This window comes from Heptranchias perlo, chromosome 12, assembly GCF_035084215.1.
Source record: "Heptranchias perlo isolate sHepPer1 chromosome 12, sHepPer1.hap1, whole genome shotgun sequence".
In the NCBI taxonomy this organism is placed as follows: domain Eukaryota; kingdom Metazoa; phylum Chordata; class Chondrichthyes; order Hexanchiformes; family Hexanchidae; genus Heptranchias; species Heptranchias perlo.
Window position 1 is genome coordinate 70,383,109 of NC_090336.1, and position 16,903 is coordinate 70,400,011.

The window sequence follows — 16,903 nt, forward strand, 5'->3', positions numbered from 1 at the left end:
CGAGCCACATTACGAGATGTTAGGACAGGTGACCAAAAGCTTGGTCAAAGAGGTTGGTTTTAAAGAGTGTCGTAAAGGAGAGGAGAGAATTCCAGAGCTTGGGACCAACGGTGGAGCGAAGGAAATCGGGGATGCGAAAAAAGGCCAGAACTGGAGGAGCGCAAAGATCGCTGAGGGTTGTCGGGCTGGAGGAGGAGACAGAGATAGGTAACCTCACTGATGACTAGTTTGACAAAGTGATCTACATACATGTTTATAAATTACTAACAAATCAACTGTGGAACTGCTCACAGTAAATCAGGTAACACACGATTTTAGAACGTCAGGAGCATTATGGCTTTTAAGGTGTAGCCGTGTTTAAGTTAGCCGGTTCCTTCAAGGCCACAAAATCCAATTGCTGTGAGCAGCAAGATCTCGGGGCCAATTAGAGATTAATCACCGTTGGGAGGGAAGTTTACAGACCGACAGATGATGATAAATTCCTAAATCCATTTCAGAAGAATCCAGCGCCATTTTTTTTTAAACACACATCCAACAGTCTGAAATGTGCTGGATTCGAAACTACAAACTGCTGATGGACAGACAGGGTGTAGCAAATTTCTCTGGGGTTATTAGGTTTTTTAAGTGGAAATTTGGCTGCATTACTGAAAAACAGGATATTAAAAAAAGTTAGACATGCTAATTACTGATGTTAAAAATTGTATATACATGCCATGCTTTAAATAGGAAAAAAAAATGCCTGTGCAAAATAAGAGATAGTTTGGAATTCTACTGAAAGCAGAAAATTGAAAAACAGGAAGTGCACTGCAAAAAGCACAATAAGCTTGTGTATAATGCTATTATTATTCAAGAGTGTGTGAAGATAGGGACAAGAACAGAACAAGCACAGTATGGTACAAGAGAAAACATTCTCATGCATCAGGAGATGCCTTGAAGTGCAGTAAGAGTAGGGTAGACACAATATGATTTCTAATATAGAATCATAGAATCATAGAAGTTACAACATGGAAACAGGCCCTTCGGCCCAACATGTCCATGTCGCCCAGTTTATACCACTAAGCTAGTCCCAATTGCCTGCACTTGGCCCATATCCCTCTATAATATGCACCGTGGCAAATCTTATTGATCCAGAGCAAAATACAGCTGCAAATTCTTCGAGCAGAAACAAAGGGTAATGGAATACTCTCACACAAAAGCTGCGGATGCTGGAAATCTGACGAAAGGTCATCGACCCGAGACGTTAACTCTGTTTTTCTCTCTCTCTCTCTCCACAGATGCTGCCTGGTCTGCTGAGTATTTCCAGCATTTTCTGTTTGTATAACAGAATACCCTGTTGCAACAGTCACCACACACACCAGGGACACAGCGTGTACGTCAACATCAAGGCTGAAAACATGAGCACTGCCAAGCCAAAGCCTGGGGGAGGGACAAGGAAAAAAACATTTTGAAGTTTGCTGCAGAAAAAATTTACAGTTGCAAGATTTATTTGTGTGTTGATGAATTTTGCAGATTAAGATATAATCTGAAAATAGGTTTAACTGCAGCCGAAATCACAACAAAATAGCTAATCCTCCCCCCAACTACCCTTTATAACAACTTGCATTTAAATAGCGCCTTTAGTCGTAAAATATCCCAAAGCGCTTCACAGGAGCGATTATCAAACAAAATCTGACACTGAGCCACCTAAGGAGATATTAGGACAGATGACAAAAAGCTTGATCAAAGAGGGAGGTTTTAAGGAGCGTCTTAAAGGAGGAGAGAAGGGTAGAGAGGTTTAGGGAGGGAATTCTAGAACTTAGGGCCGAGGCAGCTTTTGGTCACCTGTTCCTTGGCTTGGTGTCAAATTTCGTCTGCGAACGCTCCTGTGAAACGCCTCAGGACATTTTTGCTGCGTTAAAGCCGCTAAATAAGTTGTTCTTGTTGTAATTTCAAAGTCAACTGTTCAAATACTCTTGCAATACCTAGTCTCCCATTAGCAAATATTTAACTTCAGCAGTCCAGTAACTATCAAAGGCTTTTCCAATAACGAACAGAAGTGCACATATTCGATAGGTTAGCAGAATTGGAATTGCAACTGTCGGACATTGCATTTGCACCCAAGTATACCACCAAACCCTCAGAACAGTGAGGCGCTGTGATACGAGATGGCATCCAATTCCACTGCTGTAACAGACACCATTTTAGCACATATCAAAATGGTCCTGTTACATAACACTGCTCCAAGTGCAACTTTTAAATGCCAGATGAACGAAATGCTTTACTAAATCTTTGCAGACCTCCATACGGAAGGCAGGCACAGCACACTGTGCTAATCCCAATAAAATCCTATTAGCATATGCCTTACAGAGCTAGATATATAGTCTTGATCTGCTGATCTGCCAAACTCTGATGAATCAATAGGTGATGCCTGCTGCTGATCATGTGGATCAGCAAGTTTTACAGTTTGTAACCAAATTAAATACTGTACAGTAATAGATCAGCAGAAGCCAGCAAATGGCTCCACATCACTGGCACCAGATTTTAGAGAAGTGCCAAAAAAATGTAAACTGCTGGAGCTGTAACCCTCGCTCAATGGTCTTTTTGATGCCCCTTTGCCGATTTTTCTACCGTCCTGAAGGCATCAACTCCTCACGGGGGCATGGTTCCAGGGCACTAGGCAGTCTCCGCTACCTCCCCCAAGTGGGTCAGATGTCAGCCCCGGACAGTGAGTGTTGGCAAACTACTCAACCACACAGGGCATCGCAAGAACATAAGAAATAGGAGGACGAGGCCAGACGGCCCCTCGATCCTGCTCCGCCATTCAACAGGACCGTGGCTTCGCCCTCAACTCCATTTTCCCGCCCGCTCCGTGTGTAAATGCCTGCATCACAGAGGCCTACACACGGTCACGTCTCGGAGAGGATCACTGGGATCCCGATTTTCCACTCCCTAATCAAGGGGAGCTCCACGGTCCATCGGAACAACCAAGCCACGATGTTAGCTGAGATGACCAGGGCGTGTGCCTTCCTGGTCTGTGTCGCTCAGGTACTCACTCGATAAACTTACCGAACCACTGGGGGAGCTGCATTCTGGATGATACTACTGAGGGCGGGGAGAAAAAGGAACTGTTCTTTGTAATATTAATTTTCACTCCTTAATCTTACTCATAACGTCATATTCTTTATTCAGTAATCTCACAATGCAGAACTCAAATCGCTTATTTGATTAAAAAGCCCCCAGAGATCAGTGTCTATGGAGGAAGTACTGTAAAGTGAGAAAAAAAGGTTTTTAAAAAAAAAATCTTGTCTTTACAAATATTTACCAATTTCAACACTCATTAACCCTTATTGTGCCAGGCAACGTGTCTGGTGCTGGGGCTTGAGCGATGCTGAAAAATCAAATCAAAACTTGGTCAGCTCGTTTCTGTGACACAAACACCTCAATCGTTGAAGTTCCAGGCTTTTAACTATACGTAACTAGTTTGCAGGCCAGTCAGTTTCTTCTGCCGCAAATCCCACCTCTAAAAGCAGAAGTGGGAATCTGGGAGACAGAGGAACGGGTACACATCTGAACAACTTACATTTTCATTTTCATAGTGCTTTGTGTGTTAAATGTTACATGACATCTAAATGAGGAGAAACGACCGCCCAGTAACAGTGGAGCGAGTGGCGAGGAAAGCATTAGCGGAGGTGACTGAACGTATAGCCAAAGGAGGAATATAGGAACAGGAATCATAGAATGGTTACTGCACGGAAGGAGGCCATTCGACCCAGCTTGTCCCACTCCCCCGCCCTTTCCCGTAACCCGACAAAGTTTTTTTCCCTTCAAGTACTTATCCGATTCCCTTTTGAAAGCCACAACTGAATCTGCCTCCACCGCCCCCTCAGGCAGTGCATTCCAGATCATAACCACTCCCTGCGTAAAAAAGTTTTTCCTCATGTCGCCTTTGATTCTTTTGCCAGTCACCTTAAATATATGTCCTCTGGTTCTTGACCCTTCCATCAATGGGAACAGTTTCTCTCTGTCTGGGCCCCTCGTGATTTTGAACACCTCTACCAAATCTCCTCGCAACCTTCTCTGTTCCAAGGAGAACCACCCCAGCTTTTCCAGTCCATCCACGAAGCCATTCAGCCCCCCCAAGCCTGTTCCACCACTCAATTAGATCATGACTGATCTATATCTGAACGCCATTTGTGAACGATTTTGAAGGCGAGGCTGCAGAGCACGGGGCTTCAGGGAGAACCGCGGGGTACAAGCCCAAGGTGGACAGAACACGCTCTGCCATTGAAAGTGGATCAGTGGAGATGCACAAGAGAGGCAGGGTGCAGGAGCGTCACCAATGGATGGAGGGATGCTATGGTGGGACTTGTAAATAAGGAGGATGATTTTGAATTGAATGCACTGAGGGATAGAGTCCTTAGAGATTGGCGAGGACAAGGGCAATCGACCAGCAAGACAGTGCAGGATGTTCAATGGAAAAGGAGTACAGAATGTTAGAATAGGTTACATAAAGTAGGAAAAAGTACAAGAGATTAAGTAGAAGATAGAAAAAGTAGGAGGAAGATTGGGCAGGTAGAAGTGTTTACTTTCTTTTGGTATTTGTTATAGTGTTAATAAAAATGGCATTTCAGAAGCTTCATTACTGTAATTTTAGGCTTCATTTTAGCATGCTAAGAACAAGCTGGAAACAGACAAAAAAAAAACCAGTGAGCCTGGAATGCCTCCGAGCAGCCAGCAGAACAATGTTGGGTGTAACATAGCAAAAGAAATGTTTCACCTGTTCAGAGTTATTGTTCACTATTTTACCAAGGCAGCCTGATCAACCTGTTTACCTTGTTGTTTTGCGGTTAACAAGATCATACCAAAGATACCATAATGCAAGAAAAGGGGTTGTTTTCTAAGACTTGGATGCCTTGACAAAAATGTTTTGATTGCAGCAGGGACTCAGTAGATGTAATGTCTGTAGTCATCTGTTGCCTCTCCAACTTCCTTCCTGTTTAATTGCCAATCCATATTAATCCTTGAGATTTCTTCTCGGTAACATGAAGTACCCCGTACTAATCAATTAATGTGCAACCAAATATTGTGCCAATCAAAATTACAATAGGCAGCAAATCTCTGGGAAGCTTAAATATGTTGATAACTTTATTTAACAGGTATTTTGCTGAAAGTTGTGGATCAGTTAAACAAGAGAATTCTAATCTTTCATTTACTCGGCATGGGAACATTGGAACAGGAGTCGGCCACCATCAAGCTCACCATGGACTACTCCTCAGAATCAGTTTCTTTCTTGGACACACGAATCTCCATCAAAGACGGGCACCTCAGCACCTCACTCTACCGCAAGCCCACGGACAACCTCACGATGCTCCACTTTTCCAGCTTCCACCCTAACCACGTCAAAGAGGCCATCCCCTATGGACAGGCCCTGCGAATACACAGGGTCTGCTCAGACGAGGAGGAACGCGATGGACACCTACAGACGCTGAAAGACGCCCTAGTAAGAACGGGATATGACGCTCGACTCATCGATCGACAGTTCCGACGGACCACAGCAAAAAATCGCATAGACCTCCTCAGGAGACTAACACGGGACGCAACCAACAGAGTACCCTTTGTCGTCCAGTACTTCCCCGGAGCGGAGAAACTACGCCATGTTCTCCGCAGCCTTCAACATGTCATCAATGAGGACAAACACCTCGCTATGGCCATCCCCACACCTCCACTACTCGCCTTTAAACAGCCACCCAACCTCAAACAGACCATCGTTCGCAGCAAACTACCTAGCTTTCAAGAGAACAGCGTCCACGACGCCACACAACCCTGCCACGGTAACCTCTGCAAGACATGCCAGATCATCGACACAGATACCACCATCACACGAGATGACACCACCCACCAGGTGCATGGTTCATACTCCTGTGACTCGGCCAACGTTGTCTACCTCATACGTTGCAGGAAAGGATGCCCCAGAGCATGGTACATTGGCGAGACCATGCAGATGCTGCGACAACGGATGAACGGACACCGCGCAACAATCGCCAAACAGGAGGGTTCCCTCCCAGTCGGGGAACACTTCAGCAGTCATGGACATTCATCCACCGACCTTCGGGTAAGCGTACTCCAAGGCGGCCTTCGAGACACACGACAACGCAAAATCGTCGAGCAGAAATTGATAGCCAAGTTCCGCACCCATGAGGACGGCCTCAACCGGGATCTTGGGTTCATGTCACGCTACACGTTACCCCACCAGCGAACAAATGTTATCTGTTTTTAATATAATGGGTCATTTGCTGGCTCTCTCTGCCTTCCGGATGTTTCTGCCTCTCTCTGTGTTTTTTTTTCTCTGTTTTTTTTCCCTGTTTGTTTTTTTGTTGAATGTGTATTCGGGGGTTCTGCAGGTGACACCTCTCTGTCTGAACACGGTGATTGCCTTGGCAACGGGCAGTTGCAGGGGCGGTCTGTAAACACCATGTATTGTTCAATATGTATAAATGCGTAGGCTTCAAGGAGCTCTTGAAACATTTGCCTGAGGAAGGAGAAAATCTCCGAAAGCTTGTGAATTTAAAATAAAATTGCTGGACTATAACTTGGTGTTGTAAAATTGTTTACAATTGTCAACCCCAGTCCATCACCGGCATCTCCACATCATGACCATTCAGTTAGATCATGGCTGATCTGTACAATTCGAAGGGTTGCTTCTTGCACCAAGACAGACATTAAAATCAATGTTAGCTTATACGATCCGAAAAGCCCAGGTCACTGGTGATTTGTTCTACTGTGTGGCCACTTAAAAGTGTAGTCTTCTCTGGGTAGAGCCTAAATCTGCCAATGATGTCGCAGCCCTTTTCCCCCCAACGATGGTCTGGACTTTTCCAAACTGCTAGACCCGCCAAGGTTATCGAAAAATTTGAAAGCAGAGGCAGAAATATAAATCAACGAGGGAAACCAGCATCAAGGAGAGAATAAATAATAAAAGGTGAGTGGGATGCAGAGAAAAATATAATACAAAAAGTAAGCAAGAGATCAGTGGCCTCCAAACATTGCACGCTCCTCCAGAGATAAAAACTTCATCGGTATTTACAGATCTTTAGGTGTTTGTATCAGCTGTGCCTCAGTAGTCAGAAAGTTGTGGGTTCAAGTCCCACTCAAGAGACTTAAGCACAAAAATCTAGGCTGACACCCCAGTGCAGTGCTGAGGCAGTGCTGCACAGTCAGAGGTGCCGCCTTTCGGATGAGACGTTAAACTGAGGCCCCGTCTGCCCTCTCAGGTGGACATAAGAACGTAAGAAATAGGAGCAGGAGTCGGCCAATCAGCCCCTCGAGCCTGCTCCGCCATTCAATAAGATCATGGCTGATCTGATCCTAACCTCAAATCTAAATTCATGTCCAATTTCCTGCCCGCTCCACGTAACCCCTAATTCCCTTTACTTCTAGGAAACTGTCTATTTCTGTTTTAAATTTATTTAATGATGTACCTTCCACAGCTTCCTGGGGCAGCAAATTCCACAGACATAAAAGATCCCAAGGCAATATTTCAAGAAAGAGCTGGAGAGTTCTCCCCATTGTCCTGGCCAATATTTGTCCCTCAGCCAACACCACTAAAACAGATTATCTGGTCATGATCAGATTGCTGTTCGTGGGACCTTGCTGTGCGCAAATTGGCTGACGCGTTTCCTACATTACAACATTGACTACACCTCAAAAGTACTTAATTGGCTGTAAAGCGCTTTGGGATGTCCTGAGGTCATGAAACATGCTATATAAATGAAAGTTCTTTCTATTTATTGGACTAAAATACACTTAGGAAAGTTGCAATTGTGGTCTAGGTGCCCGCAGGCCTCCTTGGTATTTAATTAGGTGGTCAAGGAGAAAAGCTTGGACACCCCTGGCATAGACCTTTAGAAGATAACATGCAGCAACACAATTGAAATATGAATAGAAGAATTTAAGAGCATCTGCGAAGTTCTTTGTATGTGCTTCCTAAGCAAAAAATTCTGCATGCAGAATTGCGTGACCGTTAACAAGTACCAGACTGATCGCCGATAAGAAATTATCTTCAATTTTCAATGAAAAATGGTGGGAATCATAGAATTCAATATAGAATTCACAGTACAGGAACAGGCCTTTCAGCCCAACTGGTCCCTGCCAAAGTTTTCTAGATTCAGGAACCGTCCCTCTAGATTGGAAAATTGCACGTCACTCCGCTTTTTAAGAAAGGAGAGAGAGGGAAACCAGGGAATTATAGGCCAGTTAGCCTAACATCTGTTGTGGGGAAAATAATTAAGGATAGGTGACTGAACACCTCGAGAATTTTCAGTTAATCAGAGAGAGCCAGCATGGATTTGTGAAAGGTGGGTCGTGCCTGACAAACCTGATTGAATTTTTTGAAGAGGTGACTAAAGCAGTGGACAAGGGAATGTCAATGGATGTTATCTATATGGACTTCCAGAAGGCATTTGATAAAGTCCCACCGAAGAGACTGTTAGCTAAGATAGAAGCCCATGAAATAGAGGGAAAAGTACGGACTTGGTTAGGAGGTTGGCTGAGCAAAAGGTGACAGAGAGGAGGGATAATGGGTAGGTACTCATGTTGGCAGGATGTGACTAGTGGAGTCCCGCAGAGATCTGTCTTGGGGCCTCAATTATTCACAATATTTATTAATGACTTAGATGAAGGCATAGAAAGTCTCATATCTAAGTTTGCCGATGACACAAAGATTGGTGGCATTGTAAGCAGTGTAGATGAAAACATAAAATTACAAAGGGATATTGATAGATTAGATGAATGGGCAAAACTGTGGCAAATGGAATTCAATGTAGACAAATGTGAGGTCATCCACTTTGGATCAAAAAAGGATAGAACAGGGTACTTTCTAAATGGTAAAAAGTAAAAAAAACTGTGGATGTCCAAAGGGACTTAGGGGTTCAGGTACATCGATCATTGAAGTGTCATGAACAGGTGCAGAAAATAATCAAGAAGGCTAATTGAATGCTGGCCTTTATACCTAGAGGACTGGAGTACAAGAGGGCAGAAGGTATGCTACAGCTATACAAAACCCTGGTTAGACCACACCTGGAGTACTGTGAGCAGTTCTGGGCACCGCACCTTCGGAAGGACATACTGGCCTTGGAGGGAGTGCAGCGTAGGTTTACTAGAATGATACCCGGACTTCAAGGGTTAAGTTACGAGGAGAGATTACACAAATTGGGGTTGTATTCTCTGGAGTTTCGAAGGTTAAGGGGTGATCTGATCGAAGTTTATAAGATATTAAGGGGAACAGATAGGGTGGATAGAGAGAAACTATTTCCGCTGGTTGGAGATTCTAGGAGTAGGGGGCACAGTCTAAAAATTAGAGCCAGACCTTTCAGGAGCGAGATTAGAAAACATTTCTGCACACAAAGGGTGGTGGAAGTTTGGAACTCTCTTCTGCATTCTCTGTTCCTATGTTCAGTGTTTAAACTCCACATGAGCCTCCTCCATTCCCCTCTTCATCTAACCCTATCAGCATATCCTTCTTATCTCCCTCATGTGCTTATCTGGTTTCCCCTTAAATGCAATATCAATAACGGAAAGGAAAAAAAATCAGAATTCCATGTAATAAAAACAGAACTTGACACCAGTGAAAATCCCATATAATGAAAACTGTAAATGAGTGGGTCCAGTTATCTACACTGAGTCCGTTCAACACAGTTTAAACAAGGGAGTCACTGAATTAATTCCATGACTCATACACATTCAGATCTGTTCATGTTGGCAGAAGGCAAGATTGACTTACTGTGTTCCATTTACACAGCTTTAATCCAAAGTGGCAGCTCTGTTGCTTCTTCCACATTGGGAGTGGAGCAGCCATTGTTACAAGGTATTATCTAAAAATTTAAACCCTTTCAATCTTGGGTTTAAAACTAATACAGCCACGGTACACACTTGAATCAAACATTGGCCTCGCCGTGTAAAAGCAGCATGGTGGAAACAGTTTTGACCTTATCCTGCAAAAACCAGTTTATATTTAATCACAGGCAGAGAAAGAAATTCTCCCTGCCAAGCCAAGTGCCTCCTGTCTGCATCCAGTTCACTTCGTCCTTCCAATATACAATTTAAGTTTTTTTTTTAAATTGTTTGTTTCTGGGATTATGGGCGACACAGGCAAGCAAGCCCGGTCGCCCTGAACAACTGACTGGCTGCTTCGGAGGACATGAAGAGCCACACAGTGTGGGACTTAACTCACATGCAGGCCAGATGGGTGGGAGCAGGTAGAAGGTTCCCTTCCACAGATTACCACACTTATTGAATTCAGTTTTCACAATTTATCATGGTGGGATTGAACTATTGACCTCTGGGTTGCTAATCCAGTACCAAATCCACTTACACTACTGTGCCCGCAGAGTTCAGGAATAATTCCAGCTAAATGGCTTTTGTACTTTTTATTTAAAATTCTTACTTTTAAAAAAAAAAATTGCACTGTTAAGTACATGGGCTCAGAACACTTACAACTACAAAAAATTGGGATGGGAATTCCCCCATCAGTAGACGGCCAGCAGGGTGGGGGAGGGTGCTTGGATGGGGATCCCCTATCAGTAAACAGCCAGCAAGGGGAGCGGGGTCCCATAGTCCTGATGGTCTACCCACCTTCCGAGGCCACGGGAGCCTTCTCCGCCTTGCCATGCTTCCCTCCCCCTCCGCCGTATCCACATCCTCTGGACACATAAGAACATAAGAAATAGGAGCAGGAGTAGGCCAATCGGCCCCTCGAGCCTGCTCCGCCATTCAATAAGATCATGGCTGATCTGATCCTAACCTCAAATCTAAATTCATGTCCAATTTCCTGCCCGCTCCCCGTAACCCCGAATTCCCTTTACTTCTAGGAAACTGTCGATTTCTGTTTTAAATTTATTTAATGATGTAGCTTCCACAGCTTCCTGGGGCAGCAAATTCCACAGACCTACTACCCTCTGAGTGAAGAAGTTTCTCCTCATCTCAGTTTTGAAAGAGCAGCCCCTTATTCTAAGATTATGCCCCCTCGTTCTAGTTTCACCCATCCTTGGGAACATCCTTACCGCATCCACCCGATCAAGCTCCTTCACAATCTTATATGTTTCAATAAGATCGCCTCTCATTCTTCTGAACTCCAATGAGTAGAGTCCCAATCTACTCAACTTCTCCTCATATGTCCGCCCCCCTCATCCCCGGGATTAGCCGAGTGAACCTTCTTTGTACTGCCTCGAGAGCAAGTATGTCTTTTCTTAAGTCTGGACACCAAAACTGTATGCAGTATTCGTTTCTCTCATTTTCACCTCCTTTTCCCTTGCACCATCACTTCTGTCATTTAATCATCTTCTGCCCTCCATTTGATCACAGGCCTCTTTTTATCCCACCCCCTTTTCCCTGACTCTGTTCATCTATAACATCTTCCAGTTCTGACGAAGGGTCATCGACCTGAAACGTTAACTCTGTTTCTCTCTTCACAGAGGCTGCCTGACCCCGCTGAGTGTTTCCAGAAATTTTCTGTTTTTACTTTCAACGACAACATCGGGAAGAGAGCAACATCTTAGGACAGGTTAGTTAGTACTTGAACCGATGGTCAAATTTTGACCACCACAATTTATAGATGCAGGAAAAAGTCATTTTTCAATCACTAGTGTGTTTATTATGGTAAAAAGGACCCGAATTATGTTTAGTCTGCACCTGCTTGCTGTATTGTAAATGAGGTAGAGCAAAATTGTGGCCATGTCTAATGCCATCTTTTTTGTCAACAAGTCCTTAATCACTGAGCATGCACATCTGTGTTGAACAGTGCTCATTACACTGATGCTACAACAGAACAACTGTCGACAATTATATACAATTGAGTGACTCTCAATACTGGGGAGGAGTGTGTAAATATTCACTATTCACTCAGCAAACGTGTTAATGATTAAAACAGAGATGCTTCGCTCACTGATAGTCTATGTAATAATCAACAGACTATGTAATAATCAACTGCTTATGTAAATAAGTCTTATACAAGTAACATGAAGTTTCACACACTTAAAGTCTGTCGCTCTTGCACCTGATTGATAAGAGATATGCACGTAGCAACTTAAAAAGACTGTTTAAAAAAACGTCAGTCATTTCCTGCCTGACCTGGCCTCTCTCCCCACTGTTGGTTATTCACATGCCAGCCTGGTTTCAGCAACTTTTGTTGCCTAAAATATTCATGACTGTCCTGTAATCTCATGACCGAAACTACAGCAAAGAGAGTCTCCCGAGTACAGCAGGATTATTTCTCCAGCAAAATGCAGTGAGTGGAGGATAGTTACATAATACAAATTGTGTGCGCAAAATCAATCCCAGTCACTGACAGCAATCTCCAGGTGCAATTGATGGGGGAATTACCCAATCATCTCCATTCTGGCCGTGACTTGCGGTGTGACTGTATGCAGCCTACGATAACTTGACTTTGTGGCCTTAAAAAGGGCTGAGCAGCTTAAACCGTCCCAAACTTTGCAGTGGAATAATACCATCCGATACACGGTATAACATTCCTGTTATTGTAAAACAGCATATCCTCCGGCTTACACTCAGCAATGTCACGGGAGCTCTGCTGACATTCTTTGAAAATGTTGGTCGCGAACTTGCAAAACAGAAACATTTCTTTGATTAGCTTCCACTAAATGCCCATCAGTTCCTACTTTCACCAGGGAACCTGCGGTATCCAGTTCTGTGAATCGATTGAAACTAAGGACATAAAAAACAAACTGCAACATGATCTTAAAAGCAATTGATTGTTTACAAATCAATTGAACCCATGGTTGTGCGGTTAACCGCAATGTGCGCAGATAAAAGGGTTTCTGGCCAATCTGCCAACTTCCAGGCTTATATCAAAGATTAAACACGAATACAAAATTCATTGGAAACAGGAAAAAAAAAGGGAACAGCACTAGAGTAGAAATCAATACTGGGATCAGCTGCAGGTACATTTTTCTACATATGTACCTGTGAATATAAGTTCATCTTTCCAAATTCTGAGAATTGCTGTCTCAACGGGGATGAGGGGCTTTAGTTATGAGGACAGACAAGAAAAACTGAGGGTCCTTTCACTCGAACACGGAAGGCTGGCAGAAGATCGGATAGAGATTTTTTAAATTATAGGGATAAAATACAAGGGATCTTTATCAGGTAAATTGGGAAAAAATGCTTCCATTGGCCGGTGAATCAGCACCGACGGGGCATAAATTAAAGATTATCACCAAAAAAGTAAAAGGCAGAGGTTGGGGGAATTTTTTAAAAAAAATAAAACGCAGAGGGTTGTTGGAACATGGTAAGCTCTGCAACAGGGATGCCTGAACTTTTGTAGTTGGGGTCAGATTCCCATGCCGAGACCAGTTGAGTGGGCCACGTGATTTACGCAGAAATGTAAGCCTTGACGCAAAGAAAATTCAAACGCTCAAAATTCAAACCACCACGCACACTAAAGCAGTACAACTCAAAACAAAAATCAAAATCGCCAAAACCCGCAACAAAAGATGCGCAAAACTTCGAAGCCCCTCCCGAATCTTTCTCCCCTCGTCATCCTCACTCCCATCCTTCTCCTGCCCCAAAACTTAAACCGGGAAGCTTCAGCCTCAGCTCAAGTGCTGACTGATGCAAAAAGGCTGCTGCTTGATTAGTCTAACTCCATCAGAGAGACTGGCACATTCCAAGGTCCAGGACTACGTGCTCAGGGACACACCGAGGATGGGTGCGGCCGCCGCAAAGGCTCTGTGGGGAAAGGCAACCGTTTAGAGCCTTCCCGCCACTGTATACCGAGGGGCTGCAATCAGGGAAAAACCACCCCGGGCAGAATGTAAAATTCAAATTGCTGTAATGTACCTGTAATGAATATGTAATCAATAATCTGTATTGAGTATAATGCAATGAGACACCCCAGAGTGTCATCAACTGTAATTATGTACAATGTGTTCATTGAACTGTACTTGATGTAACCTGCAAATTGTATAATCTGTATTGTGTACGTTTGGAATGTGATATGACAACTGTATTGTATGTTTTGCTGCAAATTTTATGAATAAAGTATATTTTTGGAAAAAAAAAATCAGGGAGGAGCAGGCTTTTCTGCTGCCTGGCCCGTTAAAGTTTAAAGGGTGCAGCTGAGCCACTCACAGAGCCCCGACCGTTTCTCATATTAAAACGCTCGAAGCCGCTTCCGTTGAAACTAAAGCAAAAGCAAAAAATGCCGCGGATGCCGGAAGTCGGAAATAAAAACAGAAAATGCTGGCAACGCTCAGCCGGTCGGGCGGCACCTGCGGAGAGGGAAGCAGAGTTAACATTTCAGGTCAATGGCCTTTCAATGGAACGGGAAGAAGTAAAGATTTAACGTTTTTTCCAATTAAACTAACCCCAGTTGAAATCAGTTTTGTGCTTACGGGCTAGCCAGATTTGGCCTGTTGGATACTCCAACTGTACCAGAAACACGGATGGTTGCAAAATCTACTGTGGCTTTTAAAAGGAAGTAGATAAATATTTGAGAATTTTTTTTTAAAAAAAGATTGTGGGGGAAGGGCCGGGGATAAGATCTAAGTGTGTCGCTCGAGCAAAGGCAGGTGTAATGTTCCAAATAGCCGCCTTCTGCGTGTAGCATCCTATAATTATAAATGCCTTTAAACGCAGTACGATACATAACTTACTAATAGTTTCCAGCGTTAAGAACGTATACCACAGCAACCGACACACATCACAGATCGACCATTATCTCAACCTGAAACACTGCGGGCCTGAACTGCAGCAGATCCAGTAATTCAATACTCAGCCAGCTTGCCTCGTTAATTGGTAGAGCAGTCACTGGCCCCATGTGACAGCAGAAAACCTTGCAAGCCAATGCCCGAGAGAGCACGATGGTCCTGGCTCGGCAAGCAGGAAGGAGCCGCTCGAGGAACAGCGCCTCATCTTTCGTTTAGGCACTTCACAACCTTCTGGACTCACTGATTTCAATAACTTCAGATCATAACTACCACTCCCATTTTTTTTCTCGGTCAGCTCGTGCTGGTAATGGTTCTGCTGCTGCCATTTACAGCTACTCCTGATCAATCTTTTGTTTCTTAACCTGTCCCATTACCACCCTTCTTGCCTTGCATCATTATCCCTTTTGTCATTTAATCACTCGTGCCCTCTACCCTATCACGGACCTTCCCTTTTGTTCTTTCCTCCCCTCCCCGCCTCACCGTTCCCTGGCTCTGAACTTGCTCAAAAATTTTAACATCTTCCAGTTTTGACGAAAGGCCTGAAACGTTAACTCTGTTTCTTTCTCCACAGATGCTGCCGGACTTGCTGAGCTTCTCCAGCATTTTCTGTTTTCATTTCAGATTTCCAGCATTTTGCTTTTGAGGAAGGAACCTTATTGATTCTCTATACTGGTAAGCTGAGCGCCGGTAGCTGATTAAACCCCACCAAAAACCCCTGCACAGATATGGGCGTCTTAAGCCTAGGCTCTTGCTGGCCTGTGCCTGCATTGTCAGAATGCGGATAAGTGGGTTGAGCCCCCACATTTACAAAACTGAGCTAATCTACAAAGGCGCAAAGCTAGCTGGAAGCCCTGCGTTTGTCAAACAGGAGCGGAGAGCAAGGGCCAATCATAAATCCATCGCAATTAAATGTCATAATTGAATCCAGAATTGCAGTCATTTTACTTTCAAACCTGCCCGGAGAATCTGACTGCTGCTGCACTGTCAGAGGTGACGTCTTTCAAATGAGATGTTAAACCGAGGCCCCATCTGTCCTCTCAGGTGGACGTAAAAGATCCCTTGGCACTATTCGAAAAGGAGCAGGGAAGTTCTCCCTGATGTCCTGGCCAATATTTATCCCTCAACCAACATCACTAAAAAAAACAGATTATCGCATCATTATCACGTTGCTGTTTGTGGGATCTTGCGGTGCACAAATTGGCGGCCGCGTTTCCCTACATTACAACAGTGACTACACGTCAAAAAGTACTTCATTGACTGTAAAGTGCTTTGGGACGTCCTGAGGTTGTGAAACTCGCCGTATAAATGCAAATCTCTCTTTTTTATCCAAGTTATTTTATTTACCTATTTTTGTTAACCTGCTTCCTTCCCCGCCCCTGAACTGCTATTTTGGAATCAGGACTTAAAACAAAATAGGTGATTCCGTTAAGTACTTGCCGCATATAACTTAAAAGGCGACAGAAATAAATGGATCCTGCTATTGGAAAATGTTACGGGCAACCATTCCAGTTATGCATTTAGTGCGCTGAACAGTGAGGCACAAGTGAAAGCATAACCATGTGAAATTTTCAAACTACGACTACTCAAATGGAGAGTAAAACTCCGCAGTACAATTTCAGATTATTTCCTTTTAAACGTTGGGTAGATGTTTTTCCGAAGCTGTTAAAAAAAATTTTCGCAAGAAGCTCAAGGCCAAACTTCCCCTTGCCTGGGATTTGTGTCCTTGATCTACAGGAAATGTCTGGAAGTCAGTATCACTCACCTGTGTTTTCAAGGTTACCTGGCTGAAGGGTCGACAGACTTGGAAATAAAGGTACACAGTCCAGGCCGTGACTCAGATCATCAAAAACAACCTATTTGGTGTCAGGCTTGGAGTTTCAAAGGTGTTGAAAATCCCTCCGGCAGCAGTTCTCGCGCTATGTTGCAGAGGTTCGTAATTATATTTGTAAACAATTTTACAACACCAAGTTATAGTCCAGCAATTTTATTTTAAATTCACAAGCTTTCGGAGGCTTCCTCCTTCCTCAGGTAAATGAGGAAGGAGGAAGCCTCCGAAAGCTTGTGAATTTAAAATAAAATTGCTGGACTATAACTTGGTGTTGTAAAATTGTTTACAATTGTCAACCCCAGTCCATCACCGGCATCTCCACATCGTAATTATATGGCATTGACAGAGCTCAGAACGGTACAGCAACTGACCAGGT

General features: G+C 43.8%; 1 protein-coding gene across 7 annotated transcripts in view; it reads right to left on the bottom strand.

The window, feature by feature from the left end:
• Positions 1 to 16,903, bottom strand: part of far1 (fatty acyl CoA reductase 1) — a 97,640-nt gene that overhangs the window by 62,856 nt on the left and 17,881 nt on the right. Inside the window, exon 1 of one of the 7 annotated variants that reach the window (XM_067994234.1) lies at positions 14,646 to 14,754. The exons of 5 other annotated variants lie outside the window; for them this stretch is intronic. The gene's annotated coding sequence lies outside the window, so the exon portion shown is untranslated. Of the gene's footprint in view, positions 1 to 1,191; positions 1,214 to 14,645; positions 14,755 to 16,903 lie in introns of those variants that run through there. One more of the 7 variants, XM_067994235.1, reaches the window with a different exon arrangement.